Source organism: Lissotriton vulgaris, chromosome 4_1 (assembly GCF_964263255.1).
Source record: "Lissotriton vulgaris chromosome 4_1, aLisVul1.2, whole genome shotgun sequence".
Lineage (NCBI taxonomy): Eukaryota > Metazoa > Chordata > Amphibia > Caudata > Salamandridae > Lissotriton > Lissotriton vulgaris.
Window position 1 is genome coordinate 1,918,448,642 of NC_141691.1, and position 20,994 is coordinate 1,918,469,635.

Genomic DNA, 20,994 nt, shown 5'->3' on the forward strand with positions numbered 1-20,994 from the left:
AGCGCGGACGAGCGCAGACTGGCTTACCTCTGGCGCGCCATTGGCACGCCCGCTGCGCCCACCCGCTGCGCGGACGGAAAGCGTGATCCATTTCATCGTGCTCTGGCCCCAAATCGGCCTTTGCACTAGCGCGCTTTCCTGGCCCTCACCCAAGATGGCGGCCGCTGTCTGGGCGTGGGGAGGAGGGGGAGTGAGAACCTGCTGGGCCCGTAAATCGGCCAAGAAAGGACGGCAGGAATCCTAAAGGGAATGGATCCTTAGGTAGTGTCAGGGGAAACGTTTCCAGTGCCCAGGAAAATTCGAGTGAAAGTTTATAAAAAACAGCGATTTTTAAAAGTTGCAATTTGTCAATTCACAAGTGCATTAAAATAACACAGTTCTATGTCTAACTCCCGGCTTCCGTCTCAGGAGTGGTCAAGAAGGCAGACTCAACCAGGCGCCGGGCGATGACGCCTAGCGACGTTCTTATCTACCGGTGCCCCCGAGGCCAGCCGCAACCAAGTACCCAAGAGGACTTCGGTAAGGGCCTCATTGAAAGGGAGCAGCTGCTCCGATGACGTCTGAAGCACCTCTGTCAGGAGGTTGGTCTTAAGGGCCACCGTAGGGAGGTAGAGATGTAGAGCCTCCGCGGCTTGACGCAGCACCATAGTATAGGAAGCACCTTCCTCCATAGTAGGCGGAGGTGAGGCAAACCCCGGGTCAGAAGACACATCAAGTTCACCCGCATCTTGAAGGCCATCCACCCAATCCTGCGGCGCCGGGAACGGCGCCAGCTCGCACCGCGCCTGAGCCACATCCCAACGTGGATCCCAGGCCAGAACAAACTGGTCCGGGAACCAGGGCAGGATAAACGGCACCCAGTGCGGCACCTGTGGCGGCGCTGGGGCCAAAGCTAAGGGCAGCACCGGAGCCAGCGGTGCCGGATCTTGTGGCGCTGAGGGCGCTGGATCCAGTGGCTCCGGGGCTGGCACCAGAGGCAGTGCACCGGGCCACCAGGATCTGGACACAGGCCCTCCGGCTGGAGTCCGAGGCCTAAACATGCGGTCTATGGCCGCAACAAACTCTTCCACCTTTTCGGGAGTCGCCGACAGACCCGGTATAGTGGGTAGGCCGCAGTACTCCCAGGCTCCGGAGATGCCGCAGGGGCAGAGCCCCTGTCCCCCACATACCCCTCCGGGAAACGACGGGGACGTCTGTGAGCGAATGCGCTTCTTCGACTTCTGTTTATGGCGTTGCTTACCGGAATCTGAAGGTGAAGACTTAAGAGTCCGTGGAACGACGGCTCCAGGCAGTAGAGGCAGACATCATGGGGGTCAGCCACTGACCTATTACGGTGGCGCGACCCACAAGACTTAAAGCCGGGCATCCCTACGTGAACCAGGAGACAAGAAAAGGAGACAAAAAAGTGATCAAAAAATGACAGGTACGTGCTCAATCCGGATCTGCGCTTTCAGCGCGGAAAAAGAAAGAACTGACGTCAGCACGCATGGGTGGCGCCTAAGTACTCTCCGTGACATCATCTCTGCGCCTACGACGCCAGCGACGGACACGGAGCGTCAGGACGCCACCTACTGGCGTGCAGAGGTACTGCTAATCAGAAACACTTTCCGAATCCAGCCAACCGCCTGGGGACATTCTAAGGCAGAGGTCTTCATACTGTGAGGGGCGACCCCCTGGGTGGGCATGGATAAGTTCCCAGGGGGGCTCAAATGCCTCTGCTAAGACATGTAAATGAAGATGGCATGGAAGTACAGCGTGTATTTGCTGCATTTCCAGGATGTCTCCATTTACTCGGTGCCCTTGATGTCAAAACTGATCAGTGCCTTGGGGTCAGAGGTCACAGAGTGTGCTGGGAGGGGTAAAGATGTTGCTACAAAGTCTTAGTTTTGTGTATTCACAGTAATTTAAGTTGCATTATGCAATATGTGGGTTTTAAACTGGTACTTATGAAGGGAAATGTGCCAGGACAGTGAAAAATAGCAAAATAATACACTAATGCTATCACAAAATGTTCAGCATTATTTAACATGTCCTTTGCTTGCTGCAAAATGTTGTTAACTCTGCTGCTTAATTTGGCCTTCTCCTGCCACATAATTCCAGTGTTCCTGTTTATAGGGAGGAGACGTCCCAGTCTGTGGCAGAAAGCACTGTAAATATATAAGTCATTATTTTAAAATAGTATTTCACAGTCAAAGCTTGGCTGCTGAAAACTGATGCAGTGTTTGAGATAAAACACGTTTTTATATAATGCAGACAATTTTATGTCTCCATTATTAAAGAGCTCCACTGATAACAGCCCAACATTATACCTCGAACAGAATAAATAATTGCCACCATGCAGCCTTAAGCAGAGCTACTGGAATTATTCAGCAGGAGAGGACCACATTATGCAGCATGGTTGGATACATTATTTAGCAAGTAAAGATACATTATGCGGCACAATTCCGCACATTTTGTGGCTAGCATTACTTCATTATTTTGACATTTTAACTCATGGTTATGCTGTTAGGAACAATATTTCACCTCATTAGTACCAGTTCAACACCCAAATACAGCAATAAGCAGCTACAAGATTTTTAGTCAATCTTTGCAAAAAGCCTTGCACTGCTCCGGAACACTGTCATGTTTTAAGTAACTTTTGTTCCATTTGAGCTGGAATCAATTTTTTGGGGGCTTAATTCTGCAGATTATGCAGCAGACGATGGATTATGTAGCAAATGCGGTAAACTCATAATTAGGTGGTAAACACTGGTGCTGCAGAAAATCATAATTCAGGTGGCACTGGCTTCAAGTGATCCAATCAATTAAGGCTGGCTTCTTCTTTAACTTCCTGCACTACCACCACACTCTTCACTTTTAGGCAGAGGCACCTCAAAGTCAGCATTAACTGTTCAGAAACAGTTTTTATTGTGATAGCTAAGTCCATGGAGGGGGTGAGGGGGGCAGGTAAAGGGCCATTCATCAATGAAACAGATACTGCTGCCAGGTGTGTAAGTGGCCACTCTTGGTTATCATTAATGAAGCAGATGCAGAAAAGCGGTGGTCCAGGGGTTTGAGAGGCCCACTGCTTCACAATTATGACTGTCTACCTTTAAAAAAGGGGCATGGGAGATTACTTTCCTTTCTAGCATTATGACCGAGGGCACCCTTGCAGAAGAAAGGGATACAACATGGGAGCTCTTTTTTCCGAACAGGACAGAGAGCCTCTTTCAAGATTGGAGTGATGGTCAGGCATGATGGGGAAGAGGTAAAATATGCAGAGGAGATAGCCTGCTACTCAGGATTGCAGTTATCATTAGTACAGTAGGTGTAGTTGCATTGGGGTCCATGGGTGTCAGGGGCTCACCAACAAACCCAATTCTGGGGAGCAGTTTTGGGACAATACATGTTTTCATTTGATGCATTTGATGTTTTAGAAGTCTCATAGTCAGTGTTGTTTATGAACTATAGAAAAAGTACTGCTGAAATAATCTCATTAGCCACGCCTCCTGCACGCAGCCATGTCCTTCCTGCTCTCCCAATCTGTGCCATAAAGTTTTGGAGGGGGACTTGACCTCAAAACATTTTGCTTGGGGGGCTCAGAGCAAAACAGTTTTAAGACCTCTGTTCTAAGGTAAGGAATCTATCACTAACGTGTCTCTTTCAGATAGTATGCGATGTACTGACATACATCCGTGGAAGATTGCTTTGGTCTTTCTATGGTGGTATTGTGTGTTCTTAAGGATTTATTTTTTTATTTTTAATCAATTCCAGGGAGATGACGTCACCAAAGGCGTGAGGTTGTGGTGTTTGCGTTTTGGCCCTCTGAACTACAGATTTCTTATAGCAACTTGTAGAGCTCCTCAGAAAGGTAGTCCACTTCAGTTGTGTGTGTGTGTATTAGTGTTATCTTTTTATGGTTCCAACAGCTTTTCTATAGGGTCTGTTATAGCGGCATAGCTTGATTTTATTTTTTTAATTTCTTGATTTTCTGCACTTGCACTGTATTATAGAAATTAAGTCTTGCAGCTGTTTCAGAACCAGGGACGGCACAGGCAGAGCAACTGTCTGAATTACATAAGGGATCTGAGGAAGAATCTTCATTTTAATTATTGCTATCCCGTCTAGCCCATAATAACTTCAGGAGCCATTGCTGAATTTTTCTCAAATGCTCTGGATTAAGTGTTTTGTAGTTCAAAGTTGCCACTTGTGCAATAGTGTATCTAATTTATAATCATCCCCAAGTACTCGATTGATTTTAAGTTCCACTGGATAGGTATGAGCTTTTAGAGATTCTCAGCTTGGTGTAGAAGTTGATGAATCAAGAGGAACTCTGATTTTGAAATGTTAATTTGAAAGTTTGAGCTCACCCTGACAGTGTCCAGCTCTTCTCGTACTGGTGGTATGAATAAGAGTGGTTTTGGGAGTGAGCATGGCCCCATCCGCAAAGTCAACTTAAAAACATCTTTACCAATTTGCACCCCCTTAATGTCATTCCTATGCCACACAGCAATAGCAAAGGGCTCTAGCATCAATGTAAGTGCTAAGATAGAACACCCTGATAACGCGCTCTATCCCCATAGGATGTGAGATTGTACTGTTTACCCTAACACTCTGAGATCGAGAGATCCCCATGACCTGGTTAAGAATGCAGAGAATGCAATTAGTAAGGAAAATACATTCCATTGAGGCATTTGATCCAATTGCTTTTCTTTTTATTTTTACATATTAAAATATTCCATTTTCATATACTGCTACATATTTGTTCAGCCTTGAATATGTGTGAGTGAAAATAAACAGAAGATAAATTAGGAATAATGTTAAACTTTAAAAACAATTTGCGCAAGTGTTATTACAATTCACAGAAACTAGAAAAACCACTTACTAGGCACAATAACCGAAGTGGTTTATTAGTTGAATATGTACCTTAAAGAAAAGCATTTGCTCCTCTGAGAATCAAGCCAAATTAAACATTCTTTCTCTATTACACTCTTAAAAAGCAGCACCTCAACGTAATAAAAAAATTACAAATTACACATTCGAATGTTTTCACAATTTAACGATGGATGACTTGTCAAACCAGTTTCAGTAAACATCCGCCTCCCAGCCATTGTATGTGTTAGAGCTGAGTGTAGGATGTTTACATAAACTAAGTATTGCTGTCGTCATTCTAGAACTGAATTGCTTTTATCTTCTGGTGCTGCTCTCAAATCAAACTTGTACAATAACAAACTATGGGCAGATTTCTAATTAACAATATACTAATCTCAAAGCAACTTCTGACACGGCAGTCAAATCTGTTCATTCAGCACTGCCTACTGAACAGTTTATTTACCTTCTGTACATACTGAGAAAATAGCATAGTAAATGCCAAACTTTTAAACAAAGTGTGTAACTTTTTATTTGTATTTTCAATGTAAGGTAGGGCCACAGTTCGGAGCAGGAGCTTTGAATTATTAAAAAAGGATATGTCGATTACTCCGGGATAAACGCTTAACATTATTATATACAAAAAGAAAAATAATAACCGCCCACTGAAACAGCTCAGAAAACTGGTCATCCCCTTGCAACTTTCTTTTTGCAAATTAAACAATCATATTAAAAGTTAATTTTACTTAAAGCATTGCATTAGACATCAATTAATTGTGTAGAGTACAAATGCTTAACATTAATATATACAAAAGGAAAATTTATATTTTACCATAGATAGCCCACCTTCATTGAACTATCTTAGTAGACTGAGAATCCCTTGGTAACTTTCTCCTTGCATCTGATTGTTGGATGTAATGATTAAAGAGCATGTGAGGAAGCCTGAGTGACACTACCGGACAGACCTCTTCCTCTCCACCCATCCCATTAATACTTACCTCCATCCATCTAACAGCGCTCAGAGATGCTGTCAGAGCATAAGTTAGCAGGTACAGAGCACCAACTACAGTACTGCCTACAGGCAAGGTACTATCATGAACGTTACACCAATGAAGTGGGTAGATAGTAGCAGAAGTTGCAAAATATGATCCTGCGAATGGCAATAGATAGTGTTCCCTTGTACGGGGAACAAAAGCACAGAGGGGGCAAAATAGGAGAGCGAACAGGGCACATTTTGGACTTATGTCTTCTACTTCATTACCAGATGTGACTGGTGCAGGTTCCTTTTAAAATTATTTCTGCAGATGGTCGATCCCAAAAATAAATAAATACCTGTAGATATTATACTATACATCACATCACTAATTTGAATTTTAGGTAATACATTTCCACTATAGATAACAATGGCATTCGGCCACCTTTAGGCTGCAAGGGGGGATACCCAAATGACCACTAGATCGAATATAGTTCTAGATATCTAGTGACAAGTTTTGTTAAAAAAGATTTAAAGTAAAACTACAAAAGGCCCAGGGTAATTCTACAAACGGCCCTATGACTAATGTGTTCAACACTTCATTTCTTTCCATGCTGTACTTCAAGAAAGTGAATGGATTTCTACATTCATCCATGATTTGCCTGTCTAATAAGATTAGTATTCTTAGGCGTGAACATATAATCTACAGTGTCAGGTCAAACTACCTTTACCAAAAAGTAAAATAACTCATCCGCTACATGGCTTAACATCTATTATAGAGCCCCAACAGTCGTAAAACATGAAGCATCAGTCACACATTCAGCAATCTATCCTTTCCACAAGTATTATATATTATAGCCTACAGTGAAGTTGTTCATGTGGACAGGACTGTTATAACCATAATTAGGAGTTTAAAATTCATCCTAAAGTTCTTTGTTTTACAGTACTTTACATTCAAAAACATATCGAAGATGTCCAGCTCCCCGGACATACAGTGCTTTAACTGGCTGGCAATCGTATGAACATTTGTTCAAGTTTCGTCATCAGAGAAAGTCTTCACAGAAGCTGATCATGTCAAGCCGGTGGCAGCAAACATCTGACTGAAAGCTACACAATTTACAGCTTCCAGTCGGGGATGTTTACAACGACAAGCAACCAAAAAGCGTTCAATAGACCGTATTTCTGAAGTGTTTCTATAAGTACTAAGTGCAGACATGCAGTAGGTGAACAGTGGCATCCACCTATAAAACGAGAATAAAAAAACAGTATGTTAAAAGTCATTTTATTTGTCCTTTCCTGATTTAAGATACTATTTGAAACGGGAGCACAATACTGAATAAAAAAGAGCAATGAGCTACTGCCATTAACAAGCTACAGCATTGTTAATCAGAATATGAAATGCAAGGTGCGATTGGCAACAAGAAGAGGTGTGGCACATGTCAGAACTAGTCAATAGGGCAGGCAGAAAGATGGTGGTAGAATGAGAACCACAAGGTCTGAGCAGATAAGTGAGTAGAAGACATAGAAATGAGTTTTAACAAGTTACTTACCTGTAACTCGAGCCCAAAGTCTCTGTGCTGTACAAAACAGCCCTTCAACTGTCCGACCTATTATGGTGGACTGTTGTGGCAGCGGCACTCCTATCTATTGGGACCCTATTATGACCACTGACTACCATTATTTCAATTGATTTCATGTGTTTTAATCCACGTTGAACTTGCATTTTGTGTCTCCTTGTTGCTTCAGAGTGGGAGTGTTTGCTTTTTACAGCCTTGCCAGGACCAATTCGTGTGGGATGTACGTTTGAAAGAATATGAGAGAGAAAGGCGTGGAATGTACTTCTCAGTCTTGGAGTGTAGTGTTACAAGCAGTGGTGCCCAAACGTGCATTATGTTGTACATTAGGAAATGAAGTGTGCGGTGCTATAGGCAGTGGTGCACAAATGTGAATTATGTTGCACATTGGGAAGTTTTTACTACTGGCTTTGACATGCCTTCATGCCATATTGAATTCTGACTGTCTAGCTTGAGCTTTGCGCACACAACAGGCCCCCATGTTACTCATGTGATTTGGGTTATTCACATTCAAGATTGTTTTCTGTACTTTTGGAGAGGTTTTATATTGCCTCAAGCTTCACTAAGATAAGGGGCTGGAACATGTGGGAGCGCAGAAGAGTACGTGAGAACTCCTTTGACTTTGGAATGCTTGTGAGAGATTGGCCAACTCTAGTAAGTTTCCTTGGCGCAGAGGTCTTCTCTGAAACTTCTACTGCATTGAGATTATAAAACTGGGGACTTGGAAAACGGTATTTTGGTCTTGAAGGACGGACGGACATCTTATTCCGTGCTGCAGTTCCCAGCTTGCTGAGTCTCTTGACCCTTGCTGTTAATCCCCCAGCTTGGTGAAGGCTAAGATGAAGTTATTGCATCCGGTGATGTATTTTCTCTGATTATTGGCATTGTGATATGCTAGTGCGCCTGTGTGCACATTCAAGTCTCCGGTGGTCATAATCATCTGATGTATTCTGTGTATATATCTTTTCTTGCTTTCCTTTGAATCCTAATTTGGATTGAATAGTGCCTAGTTCTTGCAGTGGACATAGAGTATTATCATCAACATTATAGTCTTGTATTTTATCCCATGCATTTAACAGTTGCATTTGATAAAAAACGGTTGCATTTTCCTACTTGTGTGATGAATATATATATATATATATATATATATATATATATATATATATATATATATATATATATATATTACAAAGATAGAGATATACAGAGAGATATACAGAGAGATAGAGATAGAGATATACAGAGAGATAGAGATAGAGAGAGATATACAGAGAGATGGAGAGAGAGATATACAGAGAGATGGAGAGAGAGATATACAGAGAGATAGAGATAGAGATAGAGAGAGATAGAGAGAGAGAGAGAGATATACAGAGAGATAGAGAGAGAGATATACAGAGATAGAGATAGAGAGAGATATACAGAGATAGAGATAGAGAGAGATATACAGAGATAGAGATATAGATCGACATACAGAGAGATAGAGATATAGATCGACATACAGAGAGATAGAGGCAGATAGACAGATCGATAGAGATAGACAGAGATCGATAGAGATAGACAGAGATCGATCGAGATAGACAGAGATCGATCGAGATAGACAGAGATCGATAGAGATAGACAGAGATCGATAGAGATAGACAGAGATCGATAGAGATAGACAGAGATCGATAGAGATAGACAGAGATCGATAGAGATAGACAGAGAGAGAGATACAGAGACAGAGAGAGACAGAGATAGACAGAGAGAGATATACAGAGAGAGATAGAGATATACAGAGACAGAGACAGACAGAGACAGACAGAGAGAGAGAGACAGAGAGAGAGAGAGACAGAGAGAGAGAGACAGATATACAGAGATAGAGATATACAGAGATAGAGATATACAGAGATAGAGATATAGAGATAGAGATAGAGAGAGATAGAGAGAGATATACAGAGATAGAGATATAGATATACAGAGATATAGAGATATACAGAGATATAGAGATATACAGAGAGAGAGATAGAGATATACAGAGATATAGAGATAGAGATATACAGAGAGAGATAGAGATAGAGATATACAGAGAGAGATAGAGATATACAGAGAGATATATATCTCTCTCTATATATAGATATATATCTATAACTCTCTATATCGCCCTCTAACCGCATCGCTGCGGCAGCTTTTCCCGCTGTGTGCAGCAATTTTCAAAAAGCTGCGTTACATGACGAGCTCAGCTCGTCATCAGCACACGACTGCCGTAGCTGGCTATATACCTCTATATATCTATATCTATATCTATATCTATATCTATATCTATATATATATATATATATATCAGCCTCTCAAAGGTGAGGGGACATCACCTGAAGACTGCAACTTGCTGGAGAAGCTGAGGGTCTGCCTAAATGGCTAGAAACCAGGTTGTCTGCTCATAGAGGGCAAGCGAGAGTCAGAACCAAGAGTGCCAGATTGAGGTTCCCACAGGTTAAAATCATTGATTCTTATAGCAGTTGAGCAGGTATCGCAGGACTAAACCTACTCAAACTGTGAAACTGTGCCTAATACACACAAACAATTTTGACTGCTACAGCTATAACCTTTGCCACAATGACTGTGTTGGCCCCTAAGACAATGAAACTAATCTAGAGGCTAACATTTGTGATCACTGCTACTGATATGCACCTATGCCTACTCTATGGCTATTCCTGTATCTTTACAAAGTTGCCCTAAATGAGGAAACTTCTCAGAGGCCAAGAAAGGGGGGGTTGAAGTCACCCTTGGGGTGTGTATTTTTTTTTTCTGCATGAATAAAGTACTATTCCAACTAAAAGATAACCACTGGGGTGGACATAGTGTCTGTTGGTTGACTGATGAGTTATGAGGTCTTATCCCCCACACTACTTACCCAAGCATTCTTTGACTCCTTGACCTCCCTACTGCTGCTTAAGAGAGTACTTGAACCACTTTGCAGAGCCAAAGAAGGACAGCACCCATGGCCCAGTAGCGGCTAAAGCTATATATACCCTGCCACCATTCCTCCCCGCCCCAGCCCAAAAACTGGGTCGGACAATTGGTGGCAAGCGGTATAGGATCTGCAACTTCTAGTTACAACTGTCTTTAACAGAGGTTTAGCCCAAGTACAGCTTCACCTGTACAATACAAGGGTAGATACAAGGTTGGTGGGAGTAGACAGCGACCTGCCCATAAATCAATTAACGCCTTTGGTTGGAGAGACCGAGAGGTGGAGGGCACATAGAAACAATGATAAGTAGATCCATGTATGGTTTTGTTAAGGACCAATCAGAGCAGCAGGGATGAATCTATGATGGACTTTGGGAAGGTTACCATGATAGAAACCCAATGAGGTAGTGCTGTGGTGTCATGCTCCTTTAGCTCCTTGGCAAAAGTTTTCCTGCAACACACCCAGAGTTGCCCACACATTTCGTTTTTATGGATTTCATGAGAAAACCTACCATCTCACCAATTTCACTGGTGTTTTTCAGAAACTTAATCTACTTGTTGTTCAAAGACATATCTGGTGTACAGCATTCCGGGATGACATCTTGATTTATGCAACAACCCAGGAAGAAGAAACTTGTCTAAAGTATTACTTGAAGATATTCATTGGTCTAAGTGAGTATTATGATTTGGTAATGGGTATGCTTTGTTGATGGAACAATTAAAGAACCTGGTATGAAAAAGAGAAACATCCTCTTGGGCAGACTGAGTACGTTTTTGAAAGTGTCAGCTTTGCAATCCATTACGGATGGTGTGATGTTAAGTAAAAATGTGAGTGCTGTTGGCATGGGAGCTGTTCTTTGTCAGTGGGTTAATGGACAGGAAGATGAAACAGCACTTACATAATTTCTAGCATTTACATGATACACTTTGAAAACGGCTGAGAAACGGCTGAGGATTTGATAAATTATGGCCATACTTCTGGGGTTCTTCATTTTTGTTTTATTATTTTAACTCCATCAATGCTTATGGTTTTGCCCCCCTGCGCTGAAAATCTGGAATTCCCACTAATCATGACGAGCTCAGCACGGCATCAGTGTACGAGAGGTGTACCTCATGACGAGCTGAGCTCGTCATGAGCGTCAAAGGTGTTAAACCTTTGAGTCATTCAGTGCATTACAATGCCACAGTAAAAGTTGCTTCTAAAAGTATTAGATCAGTTTTGTAAATAAACACAAACAGTATTGAGCAGTAGAAGTAAATGTTGGTTCTGAAGCACCAGAGTTAGTGGTAAAGCTGACTTGAAGTGCTATGTAAAACTGTTGTTTGATACAGGTAGGAATTACATAAATCATAAGTTTGCCATGGGTGAATTAATTGAGGTTTCTGGTGGTTTGTTGAGGACTGGTGAGTACCCAAAGGTTGATAATATTACATGCGTTGAGTCCATCCAGCCTGTCTGGAGCAGCAGTGGCCAAAATAGGCCATTAAGGTAACCTCTAGAAGAGTTGTTAGATATGAAGGGCAAGTGAATAATGCTCAATGGAGAGAAGACCTAAACCCCCATGTAATTGATGAGCCTTTAATTTGGCCAAAGCAAGGCGTGGTTTAACCGTACCCCAAATAAAAAGTTTTATTTTAGAGTTAATGGATCGAAGAGTAGTTAGGGGAATGTGGAGAGGGAGCATACCTAGCACATAAAGAAACTGTGGTAAAGTAACCATCTTAACCGCCTGAACCCGCCCCCAAAGACATAATCCCAGAGCTTTCCATTTATCAAAGTCTCTTTGCATTTGCATGATTAAAGGAATTAAATTATCCGTGACCACATTATCCAAACCTCTATTAATTAATATTCCTAAGTACTTAAGCCGGGATGGTTGTCAATGAAAAGGAAAGCCAGAGATTGCTGCTTTTGTAGTACCAATGGACATGGGTAATGCTTCACTTTTATCAAAGTTTATCTTGTAACCTGAGAAAGAAGAGAAATCGTTGATAATTTGGAGGAGGGCGGGAAGAGAACGGGGAAGATCAGTAAGGGTAAGAAGAATATCGTCTGCATATAAATACATTTTAGAATGGCCAATTGGAAGAGGGACACCTACTACTTCAGCAGATTGTCGTATTGCTGCAGCCAAAGGTTCCATTGCTAGGAGGAAAAGGAGAGGGGAAAGTGTACAACCTTGACGAGTACCACGTCGAATTGGAAATGGGGTAAACAGGAAACCATCGCAATTGACTTAAGCCAATGGGCTATCATAGAGGAGGCGCACTTTATCAATAAATTGATCGCCTAAACCGAACCTTTGCATGACTGTAAAGAGATATTCCCATTCAATGCGATCAAATGCTTTTTCAGCATCAAGAGAAAGAAGTAATGCATCGTCTGCAAGATGTTTAGCTGACCATAAAGCATGAGATAAGGTACGGAGATGATTTCGAGACGAACGACCTGGAACAAAACCTACTTGTGAGTTATGAATTAAAGAAGGTAAAACTTTACGAAGATGCGATGCAAGAATGCTAGCCAGTATTTTAATATCAGAATTCAAGAGAGATATAGGCCGATAACTACCGCACAACAAGGGATCTTTACCAGGTTTTGGTAGAACAGCTATAATTGCTTTGTTAGAAAGATTAGAAAGAGGATTCTTCAACGGCTTCTTGAAACGCGGCATGTAAGGTATCAATCATGCTCTGGCCGGTCCATTTATAAAATTCAGGAGGAAAACAATCGTCACCTGGAGCTTTATGGTACGGTAAGGCAGTTATAGCTGAAGAAATCTCATCTTTTGTAATGGCACCATCAAGTAAAGCCCTACCGTCATCTGAAAGGCATGGAAGATGTATCGCATCTAAAAATTTGGATATTTTGAATTTATCTATATGAGTGCTTGGAGAGTGAAGAGATATATAAAAGGAAGCAAATTCTTCAATAATTTCTTGTGGTCTAGTAAGTACGTCGCCACAACTGGATTTAATAGCAGGAATCGCCATAGCGGCCTCCCTCTGGCGCACTTGCGCAGCTAGCAACCGAACAGCTTTTTTCCCCTGCTCATAGTGTCGTCCTTTCATTTTTTGCAAGGCATATTCAGCCTTTGAAGTAAAAAGACTATTAAGAGACATTCGTGCCTGTTCCAATGATTTACGATTCTGAAGGGTAGGATTTGAGACATAGGAGTGAGAAAGCTGTTGAATGACTTGCTCAAGATCTACTTGTTTGGCAGCCTCGTTCCTGTTAATAAGAGCAGCATCGCGCATCAGTTTACCTCCAATGCTCGCCTTAGCAGCTGCCCAGACCATTCTCTTTGAGGAGATTGAATCCTTATTAATAGTGAGATAATCCTGGAGATGTGATTGTAAAAGAAGAAGTGTACCTGCAGGCGTTCTATATTTGTTAATGCTCAATCTCCATGGTTTGCATCCTGGATTAGAGAGACCTAAATCGAGAGACAAAAGAATAGGAGTGGTCGGATATGGCTGCTTCCAAAATCCTCGACTCTGTAACGAATTGAACTGTCTTTTGCGAAAGAAGGAAATAGTCGAGACGGGAGAATGTGCCATGGGTAGAAGAAAAGATCGTATATTCTTTATCCTGTCGGTGGCTTAACCTCCAATGGTCAACAAGACCATTGTCGGCGAGAATATCACGTAAAATGGCTCTATCTGAAGCGTTAACAGTATCAAGGCAGCCTGTTTTGTCAAGGGCAGGATCTGGACCCAAATTCTAATCCCCTCCAATGAGAAATTGAGAGGTATTTATTTCTTATTCGAAGGAAAAATTGTTTTTTGGTACCAAGTGGAGCATATATAGAGCTGAGACAAATAAAAGAGTTCCAAATTTTCAGTTTGACAAAAACATATCGACCCTCCGGATCAGACCATGGATTGGTGGGATCAGGTTTAGAAACACTACTATGAATAACTTTACCGACCCAATCTCTGCTGAGCTTACTAGATTCCACATCATCCAAATTCGTTTCCTGCAGTAAAGCAATGTCTACACGTTTAGAGTGCAAATATGAAAGGACATTCTTTCGTTTTATATAATGGGTGAGACCATGAATATTCCACGAAATCACTGATAATGGATGAGTTGGGGACATAATAGAAGAAGTTGAGAGTAAGATAATGTGCATTATTATTTAACTACCATAATCTTCATGGTAATGTTGGAGATGAGGGGGCGGAGCTGCAGTATCAGGACCGGCTAAAGCTCAAAGCTTGTGATGCAAGTACAGCTGCTAGGGCCCTGGGCACAGGAAACCGCCCCAGTTGCTGCTGCTCTGGCACCCACGCTTCACCTGCTCCCGAGGACAGCCGCATTGCTTTAACTATATACAACAGCTTCTGAGAGGGCTGGTGAGCGACGGGCAACAGTGGTGACTAAGGAGGGCTCTACTTAGACATTGCGTCTTCCAGGAGGAAATTTAAATGAATTCATTTACCCAAGGGTGTCTACTAAACGGATGCAAAAAAGTAATGGCACTGATAGAAGAAGGGCTACGGCTGAAATATTGCCCCATTCCAGGTATGCCATCCTGAGGGCCAACAAATGGTATGCAATGGGCAGGGTCTATGTCCCGTGTTGTATTCAGTATCAATACCTGAACCGGTATGATCAATGTATGCTGAAGTTTGAGTAAAAACATACAATATGCTGAAAGCTCACAAGAAAATGGAGGAAAAGAACATTTTAAAAATAGAAATAGGCCTCAAAACACTTCAGGCAATTATTGGAGGAGGGAATGTAAGACTTCTGGTGAGCAAAACAAAATGAATCTATGAAAGTTATAAAAGCACTTTTGGTGAGGAGAAGAGCACAAGAATGTGTGCGCGCATGTGTACGTTTGAGACGAAAATAGATATAGATTTTGGGGATGATCGACTATAAAACGGTATTGGAAATTTCTGGATGGTAGTCCACTTAGCAAGAATTCGGACTACATTTTAGGTCTAGTCTGTGACAGCACATGTGCTACATGCACTCTCGAGAGATACTGAATACAACACGGAACATAGACCCTGCCCATTGCATACCATTTGTTGGCCTCAATGTCAGTCTTATATGCGGTCATCTAACGAACCAGCGTGGCTGGCGTCCCTCCCTCCTCTTTAGGCTGGAGCCTCAACCAATAGAGCTGTTTAGTTTCAACTTTAGTGCCGTTATCTGCTGACTGCGCTGTGATTGAGGCACTACTTTTATTTTTTCTTCTTGCCGGTCATCCTTGTGGAACCTCTTTCGGCTATGTTTTACTATACCACACGCACTTTAAGAAACCGTTTTCTCCTTTGAAATAGATGTTTACTGCGAAAACAGATGTTATCTGCATCCAAATGTATTTTCACTAAGAAATGGATGCAACAGCTCTTTTTTTTTTAGGTGATTGGATGTTTTTGCCAAATGTCATTTCTCTCTCTTTTTTACTAATGGGGAGATTAACTAATTTGCTCAGAATCACAGGGGTGTTGTGACAAGTTCTAGCAAGCATTGCCAGCACCAATAGGTCTCACCTGAAACTATTGGCTTTGTCATTGCCTTTTCTTTCTGCTGTACAGGATGGGCATTGCCGACTTTTGCAATGATTGTTAACCATGCTGTTAGCAGTGTGGCTGGTGTGCAGCATGGCTAAAATTAATAATAAAAAAGGATTATAATGCATCCAACATTAATGCAATTTAAAATTATATATATATATTTTTTAAGTGCATTATCCCTGGTTACGTCAGATTTTTTTAGATTCATTTAGGCCACACTGCAAAGCATCTGCGCTGCTGTACAGCATGGCTACAAAACAATGCCAAAGCCAATAGCCCTCATAGGCACGACCTATTGTTTTTGCCAATGCTTGTTGACTTACACGAAAATGTTCAGAAACAAGCACTGACAAAGCCAATAGCCTTGTATTGGCTACCATCATTTTGGCTTTGTTACTTCTTGTTTTCTCATAGTTTTTGTAAAACTGCATTATTGAGTGAGCTGCCAGGCCCAAAAATTACACATTGTCACAATAGTCCTAGACACTAATGGGAACTATAGTGTATGTGGATATGCTCCTTGTGAAAGGCAGAATTCTGTCACTTATCACAAAGTTAGCCAATGCTGTATGGTCTAGTGACTAGAAGAAAAATGTGGTGACAACATACTAATCTATGAAATCGGCTGGCCGAAAGCCAATAAAAGCAAGAAGTTCATATTATATCATGCTTGAGGCTTGCTGGATCAAAGCGCGCAGAGGCTTACTGGATGAAAGTGCTCAAACAGTTGGCTAAAACAGAAGGATAAGCCCCTGTACCGCTTATATACTCTCACTACAAACCTACCAAGAACCTTTGATCAAGATCTATTCTGATCCACAAGTATTCATTCAAGTTCCAAATAGAGCATATCCTTCACACATGCCAGAGCAACGCTTTCAACAAATGTAGAGCTCCTGGTGACAGATCCTTTAACTCAACTGTTTTACTACCACCTGAAACTTCATGGGCAGAGACGAGGAAGTCTACATAGGAATCACACATCTTACTTATACACATGATAATTGTTATCAAATAGGCAGCTAATCAAAAGTGCTCCTAAGTTGCCAAAGGAGACCTATCGCACTTAAAACAAGCATTTGCAATGCAATAGGTCTCGCATTGATAGTTTGATGTACTGCAGTTGCAAAAAATAATGCAACGCCAATAGCTCATACTTTCAGTAATGCAAGACCTAGTGCATTGCAAATGCTTGCGTAGTGAGTCAGGACCAGCATTGTACGTCTCAGTGCAGTGCCGCAAGCTGCTCCTGGAGGTCCCTAGTGAGCACTGCACCAGCACTGCATGTCTAGGTGCAGTACTGCAAGCTGCTCCTAGAGGTCCCTACTGAGCAAGGCACCAGCGCGGTTGTCTAGGTGCAGTTCCGAAAGTGGCTTCTAGAGGACCCTAGTGAGCATCAAACTTTTGGTCACATTTGAGGCTACACCATGCAGAAAATATGGTAAATCCCCCCCTTCCCATAATACATTGCATGCAAGACAGTACCACGAGTACATTCAAATAGCTATTTCCATATATACAATTAGTAGCTTTGAAATGTGACAAAATAATTATATTAATTCTAGATTAGGTTGTACTCTATGTGGAGCTGATGAAGGGAAATTTATTGACGGTCTAATATAAATGTGAGATGTGCTAGCGAGTAAAGTAACCACTGCCAACCTAGTTTACGACCACATGAGAGTCCTGTCTGAAGGCCTTTAAGATAATAGTGCCTTGAGGCTGTAATTAAATCCTAGGGCGGAACACCACATGTAGCAGGGGGTGTCCTCATGGGAGTTTACAAGAAGACACAAGGCAGTACTAAGGAGGGACTACTAAGCCTAATGACCAAAGAAAAGCCACCATTTACAAAAGACAGGGACAGGAGCCAATTAAAAAGGAGAGCGAAAGTAGGTAGAGCTCTATACCAATATCCTGAATACAGCATGTCTTGAACAGATCGCGTAAGCTCTGCCTAGGTGAGACCTAAAACATGTTTAAGTATAATGTTTAAATTAAATGTCCTCTGCAACACAAATTGTAGCAAATATTTTATAGCTGGCCATGCAGCAACGAAAACTAGAAGTATAGAGCACATTGTGTTTTATGGATAAGCATAAGGGATAGAAAGTTTATCTAGGCAAGGGAAATCCACTTACACAAGAACACCTCCCTAGCAATCACAAACTTGGGCCACCTAAAAGGAACTACACACATGTACGATAATACCCAACAAGGCAGATGGGCTGCACCAACAGTCTAGAAGGGAGACATAGTCCTTTGACTGGATACATAGTAATGTGAATATGTGTATATCGAAAAAACAGTAAAAAACACTGCTGAACTTTCTTCTCCTGCCTCGGTAGCTCCTCACCGCCACATTTCCCTCCTTAAATATGGGCAATTATAAAAAACTACAGTCCAGCTCCCCCACCAATCCTCACCTCCTCCTACTTACTCACCACTACTGACCCGTTAACAACTACTTGCCCAACCTTTCTCCTAATCTTATTGTAGTGTCATATTTCTCCAAACAACTCCCATTCCACAGCCAGCTCACATCTATACCACTTCTGTCAAATCCCAGAGCACGACAGAAGTTTGGGTGTGGGGAAGTGTTTCTGTTCCTCTGAAAGAATGACTATTTGGGTTGTGCCCATGAACTTGATTAACTTGAAAGTGGTTTATCATGTCACAGGCAAATGTTAGCTAACACCTAGAAAGGGGTCTTTGTTCTACCAGCCAGGGAGGCTTCAATCACAGTGGGAGAGTAGCTGCCCCAGAATGGGTTTAGAGTGACCAAGGAAGAGGTGTTGCTCATATCCCTCACCACACCTCTGGTGTGGGCACACAGGCTCTGCACTAGGGGCGAAGAAAATAAAGTATCTTGGATTTTGTCAGAGAATGGCACTGTGGGATTGTTTGCAGCCAGAAGTTACAACCTCCTCCCCCCACCATATCCAGAAGCTGGTGCCAGGCATATTTGTGGCACCCATAGTACCCTCCTCGGTACACGATTAGGACTGTGGAAGATTAGAAGAGGACTAAATGTGCTGTCTGGGGCCAGAGAAGAGCCTAGAAGACTGGAAATGCTCTCCATATAGTACCCAGAACAAAGAAATGGACTCCAAGGGTCATAAGGGTGCCTCCTTTTCAAGCTACAGGGACACAACAAGCTACATGAGGCTTTTCCTGCAACTGCCCAGATGACCAGTTCCAAATAGACCTGCCCTGCCCTAGGCATCCCTTCTAGCCTCTGCTGAGTGAGTCTATACCCCCAAGTGTTGTCCTCAAGGTTCTAAGACCTATGGCTTTATCAAAGTGTACCCTTCCTAACATGTCCTGAAACCTGGGACTCTGAATTGCTTTGGCTCGAAGGACCTCAGGAGGACTGGATCAACCTACCAAGCCGATACGACGAAGTTGTGTGGCCGCCGGGCTGAAGATTCAGGTTGCCCCCGCTCTGAGCATTACCGCAGAAGCAAAGGCAATTAAGCCAGAGCTCGCAGAGAAGGTTTACACCCTTATGGAGCTCTGTTTGGATACAGCCTGCAGCCATGCCTCGCTAGAATAATCTGATCTCCACAAAAAAGTCTGAACGTAGAAATCTTACACAGGCAAAGGCGCCAAAAAAATCTGGCATACCAGAGACCTTCTCTGGGCACAAAATTCACAATTCTACGGCTCTGTTCTTTCCCGGCAAAAGTCAACGCTTAACTAAGAGCCCATCCAGCGGCTATCCACGACATGGAGCTAACCACAGCCTTCTGCCCTGTCCTGCTGATGATTTTTGACTTTCATTCTAGAGATTAGGTCAAAGGGTAAAACTTCCGACTGGGTCAAACCTGGTGTCTGTATCAGACCCGTGCTCCACTGCCATGAACTTCATCTTGCTCTTATGTACTGGTCAAATGCAAATAGAGAACTGCGGTTGGAGCTTAATGCTTTTAGCTCCATTTTGAACGTTACATTTAAAAAATTCTTAACTCACTTTCCCTTACTCAATTTTAGTAATTTTATTTATTAAATTATTCCCTAGTTTTCTAAATTGGTTTGATTTTTCTTTTGTTGCATTTGAAGTTTATTACTGTTTTGGTACTGTATAAATACTTTACATATTGCATCTAAGTTAAGCCAGTCTGTTCTGCGCCACAGCTACCAGGGGGTTGAGATCAGGTTAATTTAGTGACTTTAAGGGTTTACCCTGACAAGGGCTATGATTACTGCTTAAGGTGAGTAGCCCCCCCCCCAGCTAATCCCCAATTTCTTACAATAAAATTCCCCATGCTCTGCTCCTGTTGCTCGATATTCGCCCACTAGACACATCAGACTGGCAACGTCCGAAGGGCTGGTCTGATAGGTCAGTGTGTAGGATGTGTTGTTTGTTTGTTTTTAACAGCTTGTGGAGGGCCTGCTATACTGTATGGTGGGTTGGTTTACTACTGAATTCCTTGATATTACCCAAACATGGCCTGCAGCAAGCTCGGATCCAAGCAGTCTTCCAAACCTCGCAAAACACTTCTATTCTACAGCATGTATTTTTAAGTTCAAAGCTGCCTCCACTTGCAAACATGACCATTTTTTTTAAATTATCTAATTCATGGATGTGGGGGCCACTTCTATTTCAGAGCCCTATTTACTGTCCCAGTATGACCCCGTCACTCACCTCTTCATTGCACCATGCACCCACTCACGTGAAGACACCCCCATCTACCCACTGAGCGCCTTTGGCCTCTTTCCCAGTTCACCCTACCACAACTAAACCCCTTGGCAATTCTATTAGAACCACCAAAACCACAGCCTTCCCATATCTCATTTTCTCCTGAGGATTCACCAACCATACCACCACTCCTACGATCTCACATAACATCCGAGCTCCTCAACAATTCTGATTTATATTAGACGCAAAATGCTCTTCTTTGCACCTTATGTTCCTGCCACATTCTAGTCCCACTATTCTCCCTGAAACAATCACCTTATCTCTTACCAACTCAAATTCAGCTTTCTTCTGTAGTCTTCTGTCACCATCATTTTCTTTCACTTTCTGTCATACCGTAGTAACTGACCCTTTATAATCTATGCAATTAACATATAGTATCCCAACTGATATAACTTGGAGACAATTAGTAAAGAGAT

At 42.3% G+C, this 20,994-nt stretch overlaps 1 long non-coding RNA gene across 1 annotated transcript in view; it reads right to left on the reverse strand.

Moving 5' to 3' along the window:
• Window positions 1-4,677: 4,677 nt before the first annotated feature.
• The window catches only part of LOC147724717 (uncharacterized), a 60,046-nt gene continuing 43,729 nt past the window's right edge, over window positions 4,678-20,994 (reverse strand). Inside the window, exon 3 of the long non-coding RNA XR_015309931.1 lies at window positions 4,678-7,062. This is a non-coding gene — a long non-coding RNA (uncharacterized LOC147724717). The remainder of the gene's footprint in view (window positions 7,063-20,994) is intronic.